This window comes from Ranitomeya variabilis, chromosome 2 (assembly GCF_051348905.1).
Source record: "Ranitomeya variabilis isolate aRanVar5 chromosome 2, aRanVar5.hap1, whole genome shotgun sequence".
In the NCBI taxonomy this organism is placed as follows: Eukaryota; Metazoa; Chordata; class Amphibia; order Anura; family Dendrobatidae; genus Ranitomeya; species Ranitomeya variabilis.
The window spans coordinates 760,228,832-760,242,250 of NC_135233.1; the positions used below are offsets into that span (position 1 = coordinate 760,228,832).

At 46.8% G+C, this 13,419-nt stretch overlaps 1 protein-coding gene and 1 long non-coding RNA gene across 2 annotated transcripts in view; both read left to right on the forward strand.

The window, feature by feature from the left end:
* The window catches only part of LOC143809898 (uncharacterized), a 143,394-nt gene extending 130,659 nt beyond the window's left edge, over positions 1-12,735 (forward strand). The window contains exons 2-3 of the long non-coding RNA XR_013222518.1: positions 10,855-11,017; positions 11,298-12,735. This is a non-coding gene — a long non-coding RNA (uncharacterized LOC143809898). The remainder of the gene's footprint in view (positions 1-10,854; positions 11,018-11,297) is intronic.
* LOC143809899 (uncharacterized) overlaps positions 1-13,419 on the forward strand; it is an 848,616-nt gene that overhangs the window by 603,189 nt on the left and 232,008 nt on the right. The window lies entirely within an intron of this gene.

A 13,419-nucleotide genomic window follows, 5' to 3' on the forward strand; every position in this document is an offset into this window, starting at 1 on the left:
GCATATGCTTCCCCCCTGTGCCGACACTACCTGTATCCAGTATACAGCAGACACGCCCACATTGCACGCTCAGTGAAGTTGTCTGCTGTAGAGAAGTTAGGACCATGGCGCTGGGTCTTCTCTCCAGAGAGGAGCAGGACAGGGGACACAGTGCTGTAAGCAACAGCTCACACTTCTGCCTGTACTGGCCGGAGGTGTCTGCACTGTGCAGGGAGGAGGTGGCGGGAAGCTGCTCCTCTCCTGATAAGCCCCGGTTGGATTCTTGTGCTGTATCTGCAGTCTCTGAGACACAGTAGATTTATGGCGGCAGCTTGAACTTTTAAACAGATCGGGTCACTGTCAGTGCAAATTGCCCAAGCATCACCCCATCTGTAAAAAACTTCAGAGCAGCTGATATAAATCTAATGGTTCCTTAGATACAGAGACAAGACTGATCAGTAATGTGCACTGATAGATGTGACCGTGGCTGCAGGACCCCACAGATGAGGATATAGGTCTCTTTCCTATATATATATTATATAGGTTAGGGATGAGGTGGGACGGGAGCGGGTCAAGCGTGCAAGTGGTGAGATGTGATCTTGACAGAAGGATGGAGAGCTGATCGTCTGTCATGGTGGAGAAGTTGGCTTTGGAACAGGGCTGAGAAGTCAAGAGGAGGGGGATTGGGGGCTGCGGGCCAAAGCTTTGTCTGATGTTATCGATCTTCTGCTTAAAGAAAGAGGCAAATTCTTCAGCCGAAATGAGAGGGGAGGGAGGAGATGCTGGGGACAGAGTAGAGAATTGAAAGTGTTGAAGAGATGTTTAGGGTTGTGAGTCAGGGAGGATATGAGAGATGAGAAGTAAGTTTGTTTTGCGGGAGTGACATGGACTTGAAGCTGGCGAGGGACTGCTTGTATGCAGTGAAGTGCTCAGCAGAACGAGATCTCTTATAAAACCTTTTATTAAAAAAAAAGTTATGGATGAGTTTATACAGTATGATAAATAGCCAGACAGAAGAAAGAAGAAACACAAGTAAGTGTGTATAGAAAATCACATATGGGTGCGGGCCCCTGAACATATACTCAGTCTAAACAACAAGACCCCAAAGGGGTACTTTCTTCTTTAGATTGGTAATATTCTACCTCCCCCTCTTTCTTCTGGTTGCCTCCTTTCCTTTTCTCTCTTTGGGGTCTTGTCCAGACAACAGTATTTTTTTAGGGTTACCTGGATACATTCAGGGAGCTATACCCATATGCTGGCCTCTATACACACCCACTGGCTGTTTCTGTTTTCTTCTATTTAGCTCTTTGTTAAAGGGAACCTGTCACCCCCAAAATGGAAGTTGAGCTAAGCCCACCAGCATCATCAGGGGCTTTTCTAGAGCATTCTCGAATTATGTAGATAAGCTCCCGATGTATCCTGAAAGATGAGAAAAATAGGTTAGATTATACTCACCCAGGGGCGGTCCTGCTGCGGTCTGGTCCGATAATGCTGCGGCTCTGGCACAGGCATACTTTGCCCTGTTAAGGGCAGAGCAAAGTACTGCAGTGCGCAGGCGCCGGGCCTCTCTGACCTTTCCCGGCACCTGCGCACTGCAGTACTTTGCTCTGCCCTCAACAGGGCAGACAAAGTATGCCTGTGTCGGAGATGCGGCGTGAAGACAAGAGGATGTGATCATAAGAAGATGGGAGGCCCCGGACCGGACCGCGACGCCCACCGCAGCGGGACTGCCCATGGGTGAGTATAATCTAACCTCTTTTTCTCATCTTTCAGGTTACATCGGGGGCTTATCTACAACATTACAGAATGCAGTAGATAAGACCATGATGCCGGGAGCTACTGTGGGGGTCATTATACAGTGTGGGGACTACTGTGGGGGGCTGTAAAGAGTTTGGGGCTACTGTGAAGGCACATAGGAGACATCTTACTATGTAAGGGCACAGTGGTTGCATTACTATGTGAAGCAGTATGAGGTGCAATGCTTTTGTACCACACAGCAGGTGCAGAAATAGGGACACATACGGCAGCAGCGGCTCAGTATTTGGGTATCAGGGGCAGTAATAGGGACACATACAGCAGCAGCGCTCAGTATTGGGGTATTAGCAGGATTAGGAGTTTGTGCAGGTTGGGAATAGATGGTGATAGCTGGAATGTGAGAAGTGAAATGTCTTTGTTGTATTCTCTGCAGACGAGTCCTGGCTGGAAGAAGTTGTCATGTCGGTCTGGGCCAGATAGAAAAGACAGGAAAAGTGAACGATTCCATCAGAAAGAACGTCAGCGGTAAGTCACTATCTGTAACTGTGCTGTGATCTCTTATATGTTCTGTAGGACTGGCATCTACCACTGTATGGTCACAATATGGTGGTAATATCAGTGTTGGTCTTTCTGGAGATGTTTTTTTTAGTTACAGGAGGATCATCGGCTGAGGTTCTTATACCCACAATTACAGTGCGACACTGTAGTTGTAATCAGGGGTTAGGGGCCCACTCAGATGTCTCAACCCCCTGAGCTGAACTCCTAGCTACGCCTCTGGGCCCACATGATACCGCATACTGTATAATGGCCACACATAGCTACCCCACCCCCATCATTGCCTTCTCCCCAACCCCCATCATTGCTTTCTCCATCACCACACACACACCACACACACACTGTCATGTCGGATGCTATTCACACTAGGGCATCCGACAGACAGCGGTAATTCCACATTCATCCACTATACGCTCAGTGGTGCCGACTAGATTTTTACCCAGGTTGCCCAGGGTTAATCTAGCTGGTACTCGGGTTGGAGGCTGGGTCACGCCCACGGCCTTTAAATAGTATTGCTGGACTTTGGGCGTCACTGATTATAGCTTGTTCCTCGTGCCTAGTGATTCCGGTCTGGAGTGGTGGTCTTGGAGAAGAAATATCGTATCTGGTGGTGTATTATCCTTTGTTATATTTCTCCTTCCTCTATTTGTATTTGTTTTGCCCTGGGCACATTATTGTGTTTTCCTGTGTGTCTGCGGCGTGGTGCGTTTTTTAGTTTTCCCTGTCTGTGCTTTCTGTGGGGGTTGGTGTGTGGTCTATTCACTGGGTGGCAGGTGGTGGCTTCAGCATAGGGCTGAAACAGGAGTCAGGGCCAGGCCTGGTGGCCCAGACAAGCACACCATTAGTGTAAATTCTGGGAGAGGGACAGACAGGGTTTTCCCTAGTCTGAGGGATATCGCAGGGGCCCGGGTAACCAGCCTTAGCCTACCTAGTCTCCCCGTGACATTATAATCGGACCTAAAATTTTGTATTCCATGGATCCCATGACTTCCATAACCCGCCAGTTGGAGGCGCTGTCCTTACAGGTCACTGAGTTGAAGGGGGCGGTTCAGCAACAGGGTCTAGTAGTATCTAATGTGCAAGCTGAAACTGCAGGTAGAGTTGCAGAGCCAAAGATCCCTTTACCTGAGAGGTTTGCTGGGGAACGCAGTAAATTTGTTATTTTTCGTGAAGCTTGCAAATTATATTTTCTAATGCGCCCGATCTCCTCAGGTAATGAGGCTCAGCGTGTGGGCCTGGTGTTGTCATTACTGAACGGGGACCCCCAAGCATGGGCATTTTCTTTACCATCTGATTCAGCTGCATTTAACTCAGTGGAGAGTTTTTTTTTCTGCTCTTGCCCTCATTTATGATGATCCTGACAGAATGGATCTAGCAGAATCCAAAATACGCGCTCTCCGCCAGGGGGAGCGAATGGCGGAGGATTACTGTTCTGAATTTCGCCGCTGGGTGGTGGACACACAATGGAACGACCCCGCACTGCGGAGTCAGTTTGTTCATGGGGTTTCGAGAAGGGTTAAACAAGCCCTCCTGATGTATGAGACTCCTGCTTCTCTAGAGTCTGCTATGAGTCTTGTTATCCGCATTGATCGCCGTTTGCGTCAGGGGGCGCAAGAGACGCCGCCTATGGGGGAGGGCGTAGGTGCAAGTGAGGTTGCTGCAGGTGAGCCCATGGAGCCTATGCAAATCGCAGGGGTGTCACATCATCGAGCCCCCTCGCTCAGGAAGCAGGGAGTCTGTTTTTGCTGTGGTAAAAATGGGCATTATGTAAATGCTTGTCCTCTGTTATCTAAGAAAAGTGCAACGGTGGAAAACTACTAAGCTCAGAGGGTGTGGAAGAGGCCAATCTGAGCTTATGCATATCTTCCATGTTGGTCTCTCAATGTATGCTCCCTGCCAGAGTTATTGTCGCTGGCAGAGAGCTGCCAATCACTCTTTTTGTGGATAGTGGTTCTGCCACTAATCTCATTGATGAGGAGTTTGTGCGCACAGCCGGGTTCAGGATCAAAAAACTGTCTCATCCTATCCAGGTGGTCACCATCAATGCCGCTCCTCTCCCACAGGGGGAGATTACTGAGTTTGTGGCTGAGGTTAAACTCCACATTGGTGTCCTACATTTTGAGCAGGTTACATGTAGGGTGCTCAGTAATCTTCCTGCACAAATGGTTCTGGGTTTTCCATGGTTATCTATGCACAGCCCGGTGATTGACTGGAAAACCCAGGACATAATCCAGTGGAGCGGATTCTGCCAGGAGAATTGCCTGGCCACATGTGTGTCCGCTGTGACTTCTAGCATTCCTGAGTCACTGCTGGATTTCGCCGATGTGTTGTCTGAGAAGGGTTGCTCAGAATTGCCACCACATCGACCCTATGACTGTACTATTAGGTTAAAACCAGGGGCCAAATTGCCGAAAGCAAGGATGTTTAACATTTCTGGTCCTGAGAAGCAAGCTTTAAAAGACTACATTGCTGAGAGTCTGAGCAAAGGGCACATCAGGCCTTCGTCCTCGCCTGTGGCAGCGGGGTTCTTCTTCATTAAGAAGAAAGATGGCGGATTACGCCCGTGTCTGGATTTCAGGGAGTTAAACCAGATTACGGTTCGAATCGTGATCCATACCCTATGACGCTGATTTGTTCAACCAGGTGGCTGGTGCTAAGTGGTTCTCCAAGCTTGACCTCAGGGGGGGCGTACAACCTCATAAGAGTCCGTCAAGGGGATGAGTGGAAGACGGCTTTTAATACTCCTGAGGGTCATTTTGAAAATTTGGTGATGCCATTTGGGTTGACAAACGCACCTGCTGTATTTCAACATTTCATAAATGATGTGTTCTCGCATGTCCTGGGGAAATTCGTTATTGTGTACCTAGATGACATTCTCATTTATTCATGCGACCGTGATACTCCTTTAGAGCATGTTAGGCAGGTGTTATAGCTACTCAGAGAGAATAAGCTCCATGCAAAACTTGAGAAATGTGTATTTTTGGTTCAGGAGTTGCCTTTCTTGGGTTATATTGTGTCTGCTTCAGGGTTTAAAATGGACTCCGCTAAGGTGCAAGCGGTGCTGCGTTGGGAACGGCCTGATAACCTAAAAGCGCTCCAGCGGTTCCTTGGGTTTCTAACTATTATAGAAAGTTTATCAAAAATTTTTCTACCATTGCCAAACCCCTCACTGACATGACGAAAAATGGTACCAATTTCTCCGCCTGGTCTGAGGCTGCTGTGCGCGCATTCGAATTCCTGAAGAACAGTTTTGCTTCGGCCCCCATTCTGGTGCAACTGGACGTATCGAAACCATTTACCGTGGAAGTCGATGCGTCTGAGGTTGGAGTGGGGGCGGTGCTGTCACAAGGCTCATCCTTGGGCGAGTTGTGTCCATGCGCCTACTTTTCCAAGAAGCTGTCACCCGCCGAACATAACTACGATACCGGCAACAGGGAGTTGTTGGCTATCAAGTTGGCTTTTGAGAAATGGCGACACTTCTTGGAGGGGTCAGTCCACCAGGTTATAGTTATCACCGATCATAAAAATCTGCTTTATTTAGAGTCAGCCAAGCATCTGTCCCCCAGGCAGGCTCGCTGGGCATTGTTTTTCACGCGATTCAACTTTTTTATTATTTATCGACCGGGGTCTAAGAACACTAAGGCGGATGCTTTGTCCAGGTGTTTTCCAGGGGAAGAACCTCGGGAAGATCTGGTACCCATCCTCCAAAAAGGTGTAGTGGTCTCAGCTCTCACGACCGAGGTTGAGGCTGAGATTGCCGAGGCTCAGGAGGAGGTACCACCAGAGCTTCCCATTAACAAATCGTTTGTACCGCTCCATCTTCGCCTAAAGGTGTTGGGTGAGCATCATGATGCTGTCCTGGCTGGCCACCCAGGGGTTAGGGGTACCTTGGAGTTGGTGTCACGTCGGTTTTGGTGGCCCAAAATCCGACAGGACGTGGTCTCGTACGTGTCAGCATGCACCACGTGCGCTAGGGCTAAGACGCCCCACTCCCGTTCTGCTGGCACACTACATCCTCTCGGGGTACCCAGTAGGCCATGGACGGAGATCTCCATGGATTTTATTACAGATTTGCCCTCAGCTGGGAACACGGTCATCCTGGTGGTTGTTGATCGGTTCTCAAAGATGTCGCACTTTGTGTCCTTGCCTTCATTGCCTAACACGAAGACTCTGGCTCAGGTATTTGTTCAGGAGGTGGTCAGACTTCACGGGGTCCCATCTGACATAGTGTCTGATAGGGGTACTCAGTTTGTGACAAAATTTTGGAAAGCATTTTGCTCACGGCTGGGGATCAAGTTGTCGCATTCTTCGGCGTTTTATCCTCAGTCAAATGGTCAGACCGAGCATATGAACCAGAATTTGGAGCAGTATTTACGCTGCTTTGTTTCTGACAATCAGGAGGAGTGGTCGACGTTCCTTCCTTTGGCGGAGTTTGCCATAAATAATCACCGTCAGGAATCGTCTGGGGAGTCCCCGTTCTTTTGTGTTTACGGGCACCATCCTCAATTTTGTACTCTGCGTCAGGGGGGCTCTGCTGGCGTCCCGGAGGAGGACCAGCTAGGAGCACAACTGTCATCTGTCTGGAGGAGAGTGAAACAGCGCTTGCTGAGCGTGGGTGCTAGGTACAAATGTGTGGCTGACAGTAGACGTGTGCCAGGTCCGGACCTGAGTGTGGGTGACTGGGTGTGGTTGTCCACAAAAAACATAAGACTGAAAATACCATCCCTGAAATTAGGTCCAAGGTTTTTTGGTTCATTTAGGGTTGCCGCCATCATTAACCCGGTAGCCTACCGATTGGAGCTCCCTACGTTATATAAGATACACAACGTGTTCCACAGATCTTTATTAAAAAAGGTGGTGGGTTCCGTGGACGCGGCGCCGATACCACCTCCGGTCTTGGTGGATGGCAATTTGGAATTTGAAGTCTCCAAGGTGGTTGACTCTCGAGTAGTGTGCCGCACTTTACAGTACCTGGTACACTGGCGGGTTTATGGGCTGGAGGAGAGGTCTTGGGTACCAGCCTCGGACATACATGTGGACCAGCTGGTCAGTATGTTTCACCGCCGCCATCCGGACAAGCCGGGTCCTATAAGTTGTGAGGGCCCTGGGGTCTCTCGTAGAAGGCGGGGTACTGTCATGTCGGATGCTGTTCACACTAGGGCATCCGACAGACAGCGGTAATTCCACATTCGTCCACTATATGCTCAGTGGCGCCGACTAGATTTTTACCCAGGTTGCCCAGGGTTAATCTAGCTGGTACTCGGGTTGGAGGCTGGGTCACGCCCACGGCCTTTAAATAGTATTGCTGGACTTTGGGCGTCGCCGATTATAGCTTGTGCCTCGTGCCTAGTGATTCCGGTCTGGAGTGGTGGTCTTGGAGAAGAAATATCGTATCTGGTGGTGTATTATCCTTTGTTATATTTCTCTTTCCTCTATTTGTATTTGTTTTGCCCTGGGCACATTATTGTGTTTTCCTGTGTGTCTGCGGCGTGGTGTGTTTTTTAGTTTTCCCTGTCTGTGCTTTCTGTGGGGGTTGGTGTGTGGTCTATTCACTTGGTGGCGGGTGGTGGTTTCAGCATAGGGCTGAAACAGGAGTCAGGGCCAGGCCTGGTGGCCCAGACAAGCACACTATTAGTGTAAATTCTGGGAGAGGGACAGACAGGGTTTTCCCTAGTCTGAGGGATATCGCAGGTGCCCGGGTAACCAGCCTTAGCCTACCTAGTCTCCCCGTGACACACACACACCGCTCACAGCAGCTGGCAGCTTCCTCTCTTGCAGCGCTGAATGATGTCATCCAGCCGCGCCACGCTGCTGACTGCTCACATCGCTGCAGCTCTGGTACGCCACTGATAAAGACCTCTCCGTGTCTCCTGTGCCAGTCAGTGTCAGAGCGAGGAGCAATATCTGCTCCGATCTGACACAGCAAGCAATCGCGCTGTTTAAATTGGCGGTACATTTGGTCTGAGGCCATGCGGGAAAAGGAGGATTCTGGCCGGGACAGCGGGACAGAGTCTCAAAATCGAGACTGTCCCACTGGATTTGGGAAGGTTGGGAGTTTTGCATACGCGACTCCGCTCCATACACACATGCAGCTCCGCTCCGTACACACGTGGCTCCGCTCCATACACCTTGTACACAGGCGGCTCTGCTCCATACACCTTGTACACATGCGGCTCCGCTCCGTACACCTCGTACACACGCGGCTCTGCTCTATACACCTCACACCACGTGGTTCTGCTCCATACACCTCCTACACATGCGGCTCTGCTCCGTACACCTCTTACACACACGGCTCTGCTCCATACACCTCGTACACACGCGGCTCCGCTCCGTACACCTCGTACACACACGGCTGCACTCCGTACACCTTGTACACACGCGGCTCCGATCCGTACACCTCATGCAAACGCGCCTCTGCTCCATCCAGCACCATGACAACCTGCAGAGCAGAGTCCTGCATACACGGAGGCCCTTGATCATGTGATCCCTGACTCCTCCCCTCCTGTGACCTCATCACAGGTCCTGTGCGCACAGAGCAGCCATCCGGAAAAAAACCCAAAAAAGTCAGTTACCCCATGTCGTTACCACTTTTAGCTGAGTGTTAAACTGGGTGATGAGGTATAAGGGATCTCTTATCTAAACCTTAAAATACCCCTCAGGGATAGTAAAATAAATTCACTGCTGGTAACTTCTAAAGTTTAACTGCAAATGTCCCCCATTGATGCCCAGTGTAAAATGCATGATAAAAGTATAATCATTTATGCTTTTCAAAAAAAAAATATGCCAACACATACTGTACTGCCCATATGTAGGCCACACCCCACTGTCCATTATGTGCTATGGACATTTTATGTGGACAGTGCAGTTTTAGTGCGGTTTCACACATCAGTGTCTCCGGTACGTGTAGTGACAGTTTACTCACATACCGGAGACACGTACACACGTAGACCCATCCAAAAGAATGGGTCTCTGCAGATCTCTGAGTGTTTTCACGGACCGTGAGTCCGTGTGCAAAACACGTAGACATGTCCATTTTTTGTAGACTGCACTGGTCACACGGATCCATACAAGTCAATGGGTGCGTGTAAACACATACCGCACACGGATGGCTTCCATGTGCAGTCCATGTGCGATCCCTGTGCGTTTTTAAACTTATAGGGTTAACATTCAAACCAACTGTATCAATCATAGACAGGTGTCTAGACGTTACTTGGGCCAAAGTTTTGAAAAGTCAAGACAGGTATTTTGGCTGTGAAGTGAAGTTGGAGAGTTATCACAGTGGTGGGATCTTTCAACTGTGGTGATTTGTGACTATATTATGGCCCCCGTGTAGACACAGAAAGACTCATAAGTCTAGTGGAGCAACATCCCACACTTTAGGACACTCGATCCGAGGGATACCATGACAAGCTGGTGACCGAACGTGCTTGGTTTGCTATAGCTGAACAGCTCTAACCAAGACCTGGTTGGGCCACATATTCACCAGCAAAGCAGGCAAAGTTTGGTAAGTTACCCCATTGATGTTCCTTTTTAAAAAGAATGCTGAAATAATTTTTTACATATGCAAATAATTGACATTGTGCTTTATATTTCTCATGTTGCATGTCTAACCTACACACACATGTTTATATTTCTGTTTTTCAACTTTGCATGTACAAGGCCATTATCATATATAATTGAGCTTATGACTAATATATTATAGTATGATTCTGTAGCATTTTGTATTTACAACCTTTTTACCATTTTTTAGCCCAAAAATATAAAAACCTAATTCATGGGGTTATTTTCAGCCATGTAGACAAAATAAATATTTGTTAAAAGATTCCATGGCGTAACAAAAGTGGTATATTATATTTTCAAGTCTGTATTGTATTCAAGAGTAGCTCTACAGATCTAGTCGTAGGCCTAACTATGCTATAAAAATTTTTAAAATTGTAAATCAGTGATGTACTATTTTACAAAAGTTGGGCACTGAAAGTGTGTCTGACATTATTATATTTAAACCTTTTAAATGGAGAAATTTTTAACAAGTAAGGATCATCATGAGCTCCTTGATATGATAAATCCGCCATACACACATTATTCAAAAAAGTAGCTCCTTGGAGTGTATGTGTTTCACATTTTTGGCTGGCCACAACACTATTGGTTGTCGGACTGTGCTAAATCCAATGTTTAGACTTCATTATTAACACCACACAAGATTTTTCACACAAGGCAAGGCCTTGCATATGGCTGCTGGGCATTGTTAATTGTTGGAATGTTTGAGTGTTACACAGCCAAAGGCATGCAGGCTATGTTGTGAGAATGTGATTTGAAAACTTGTCATGGTGTCAAGATATGAAATTGTTGTCTCAACACATGGCTTAAAGTGGCCACACACTTCTTAGTGTTAATGGCAATCACAAAAACAGGTGGATTCTTACGTTTGTTGTGACCAGGCATCATGATCCTTACAAAATAATTTTGGAAATGTAACATAGCTTAAGCTATTGTGTTGTTGTTTAAATAGGCTTGTAAATTTTTGATTTATGTCACTTATTTTGTGTTTTCACACTTTCTCTACAGTGGATTTGGTTAAACGGCGATGGCGCTCAGCGAGGGACCAGTATCGGCGGGAATTTAATCCCCTCCCCTCCACGTCAGGAGTTTCCAGAAAGCAGCCATATGTGTACAACCACAACTTAGCCTTTCTACGCCCAATCTTGGAGCTTAATCCATAAGTGACTCAGTATGTTTTGCCTAACATATTAACATTACAACACTGTATTTTTCTAAAAGTAAATTTAGATAATAATAAAGAAATGGACTTACATTCACTGAACAATACTTATGGTATCTAAATGTTAAAATTTTGTTTAAGGCATACACACATGTATATGTAAATGTAGAAAAAAGAACCATGCTCTATACATAACTTCATATGTTGTCACCAACACAAATTTTATTATTTTGGTGGTGTAAGATTTTCTGAAAAATAAAAATTCATGGGACAATGTGTTTTCTCCTAGGACTGATGACAACCTGGAGGACTCTGGTGATTCGCCAACACCAGCCAGATCAGCGGCATGTACCTCTGCATCGGAAACTCAGCCCCCAGCTGACCCGACTCCACCAACACAAGCTGAGCAGGTGTCTAATGCTGATGAACCCTCCACTTATGCTGGTCAGGGAAGCACCCAACAACTGGGATCAACAACATCCCAAGCAGCAGCCCCAGCACCACAGGCATCAGCAACATCAAATCTACCTCATGACGACCCACGTATGTTGCCTGAGCTAATTGATGCGCAAGTTTTAGCCATCATGAATTCTGTGACACCTGAAAATTCTGTTGAAAGGTTTTGTCGGTCCCTCTCTCTCTGCCTAGCAAAAGTTCCTGAGGACTGGCAGGAATGGGTTTGGGCTGCAATATTGACCCTCCTTGATGCAAGTCAGGGAGAACAGGAACTAAACCAGGTTCTAGTGTCAATTGAACAATGGCCATCAGGCCAACATCAAATACAGTTGCCATCAGATCAGAACATCACACATAGTCAAAATGTTGGTACACTATCTTCAGGGTCTGAACCTGTACCACCAACACAACAATATCAGCACATGCTTGCACCCTCTTCTGTGCCTCCACCTCATACCTCCACATATCCGCATCAACAATTGTCTAGTTCATTTTATGGACCTCAAGTTACTGCCTCAAGAAATCCTCATGGCCAAATGTCAAGTCCTTTTTGGCTGCTCTTGCTCCTGGCTCCAGCCATCATTATGTGCAAAGGTCTGCGCCTTCGTGTATTCCTCCAGCCCCTGCTTACAGCCATCATTATGGCCAAATGTCTGCTTCTAGCAGCACCTACAGCCAACAATATGGAAACATCTCTTCCATCATGTCTTTGGGGGATAGTAGTGGTGGTGCTTTCTGTCATCCACAGCCCTACACTCTGCCTTCAAGGCAGCAGCCACCTGTGGTGAGCCACTTTGGTCCGCAAACCCATCTGCAAAGAGGTGATAATATTACACAATCATATCTCAGCCATCTAGGTGACTCAGAAACTAGTTCACATCATCACCAAACTGTTCCCCAACCCTTTTTGGGTGACTCTTGTCAAACACAACCTTATCCACCATCTCCATCTGTTACCACTTCAATGTTGACATCCACTCCTCGTCAAACACCCACACTCCAGCCCCCAATGCATACAGGGCAAATGGCCTCACACTCATCCAGAACAGAAAGTGGAAGTGATGAAAATACCACCGACGAATCTTTCTCTAGTAATGTTGATTTGGCAGACTTGTAAGGAAGCGAGCAATATATTATAGCTTCTTTTCTGTTGGTTATTTAACCACAATATGGTGAATACATGTTTTGTATCTAAAATAATAATCCTTGGTTAATTTTTCATTTGGGTTGTTTTTTGAAAATTGATATTTTTCTTATCTAAATATGTTGAATATATGTCCTCAATTACATACTGTAATAAAAATTCAACTATATACTATACCTGTCCGCCGTTATCTTCCTGCAGTAATCCATATCTTGGCATTCACAGTTTCCAACCTGGATGGTGCAAAGATGCGACTGTCCCAGGAGGTAAATACTGGGAAATGAGGAGATGCTGGTGGTGCGCACACATTCAGTTACTAGTGTTGACGCCATTGAAGCTGCGGCCCCTCACAGCCTGAACTGCATTGAAATATGGACCGTGGGGAAATGTAAAAAAAATCTGATGCTTCGGGGTCAGTAAGTGTGACCAAGATGACCCAGAGGTGTCACACTCTTAGTTATTTTATGATAGCCAAACATTGACGTAACAAATACATACTTGTGCACATGTAATATTTTGCATTCACAAAATAAACACGTTATAATGAGGTATTAGTTATTTGCTATGGGGAACAAAAAGCCTTTGAGTAGGGCATGTATCAGTTACCCACATCAAATGTAAGCTCGCAACCCACATCAAGGGTCCTCATTGTCTTGCAAGTCCCTAGCCAAATAATCCAAAAAAATAACCAAATTTAGAACTAAAAATATACCATAACCTTGGTTAATGAATACATATGTCATGGTAACATTAGTTGGGCACATTCATTTGCCATGGCACACTACCCTCTGGTATCAAAAAATAATATGCA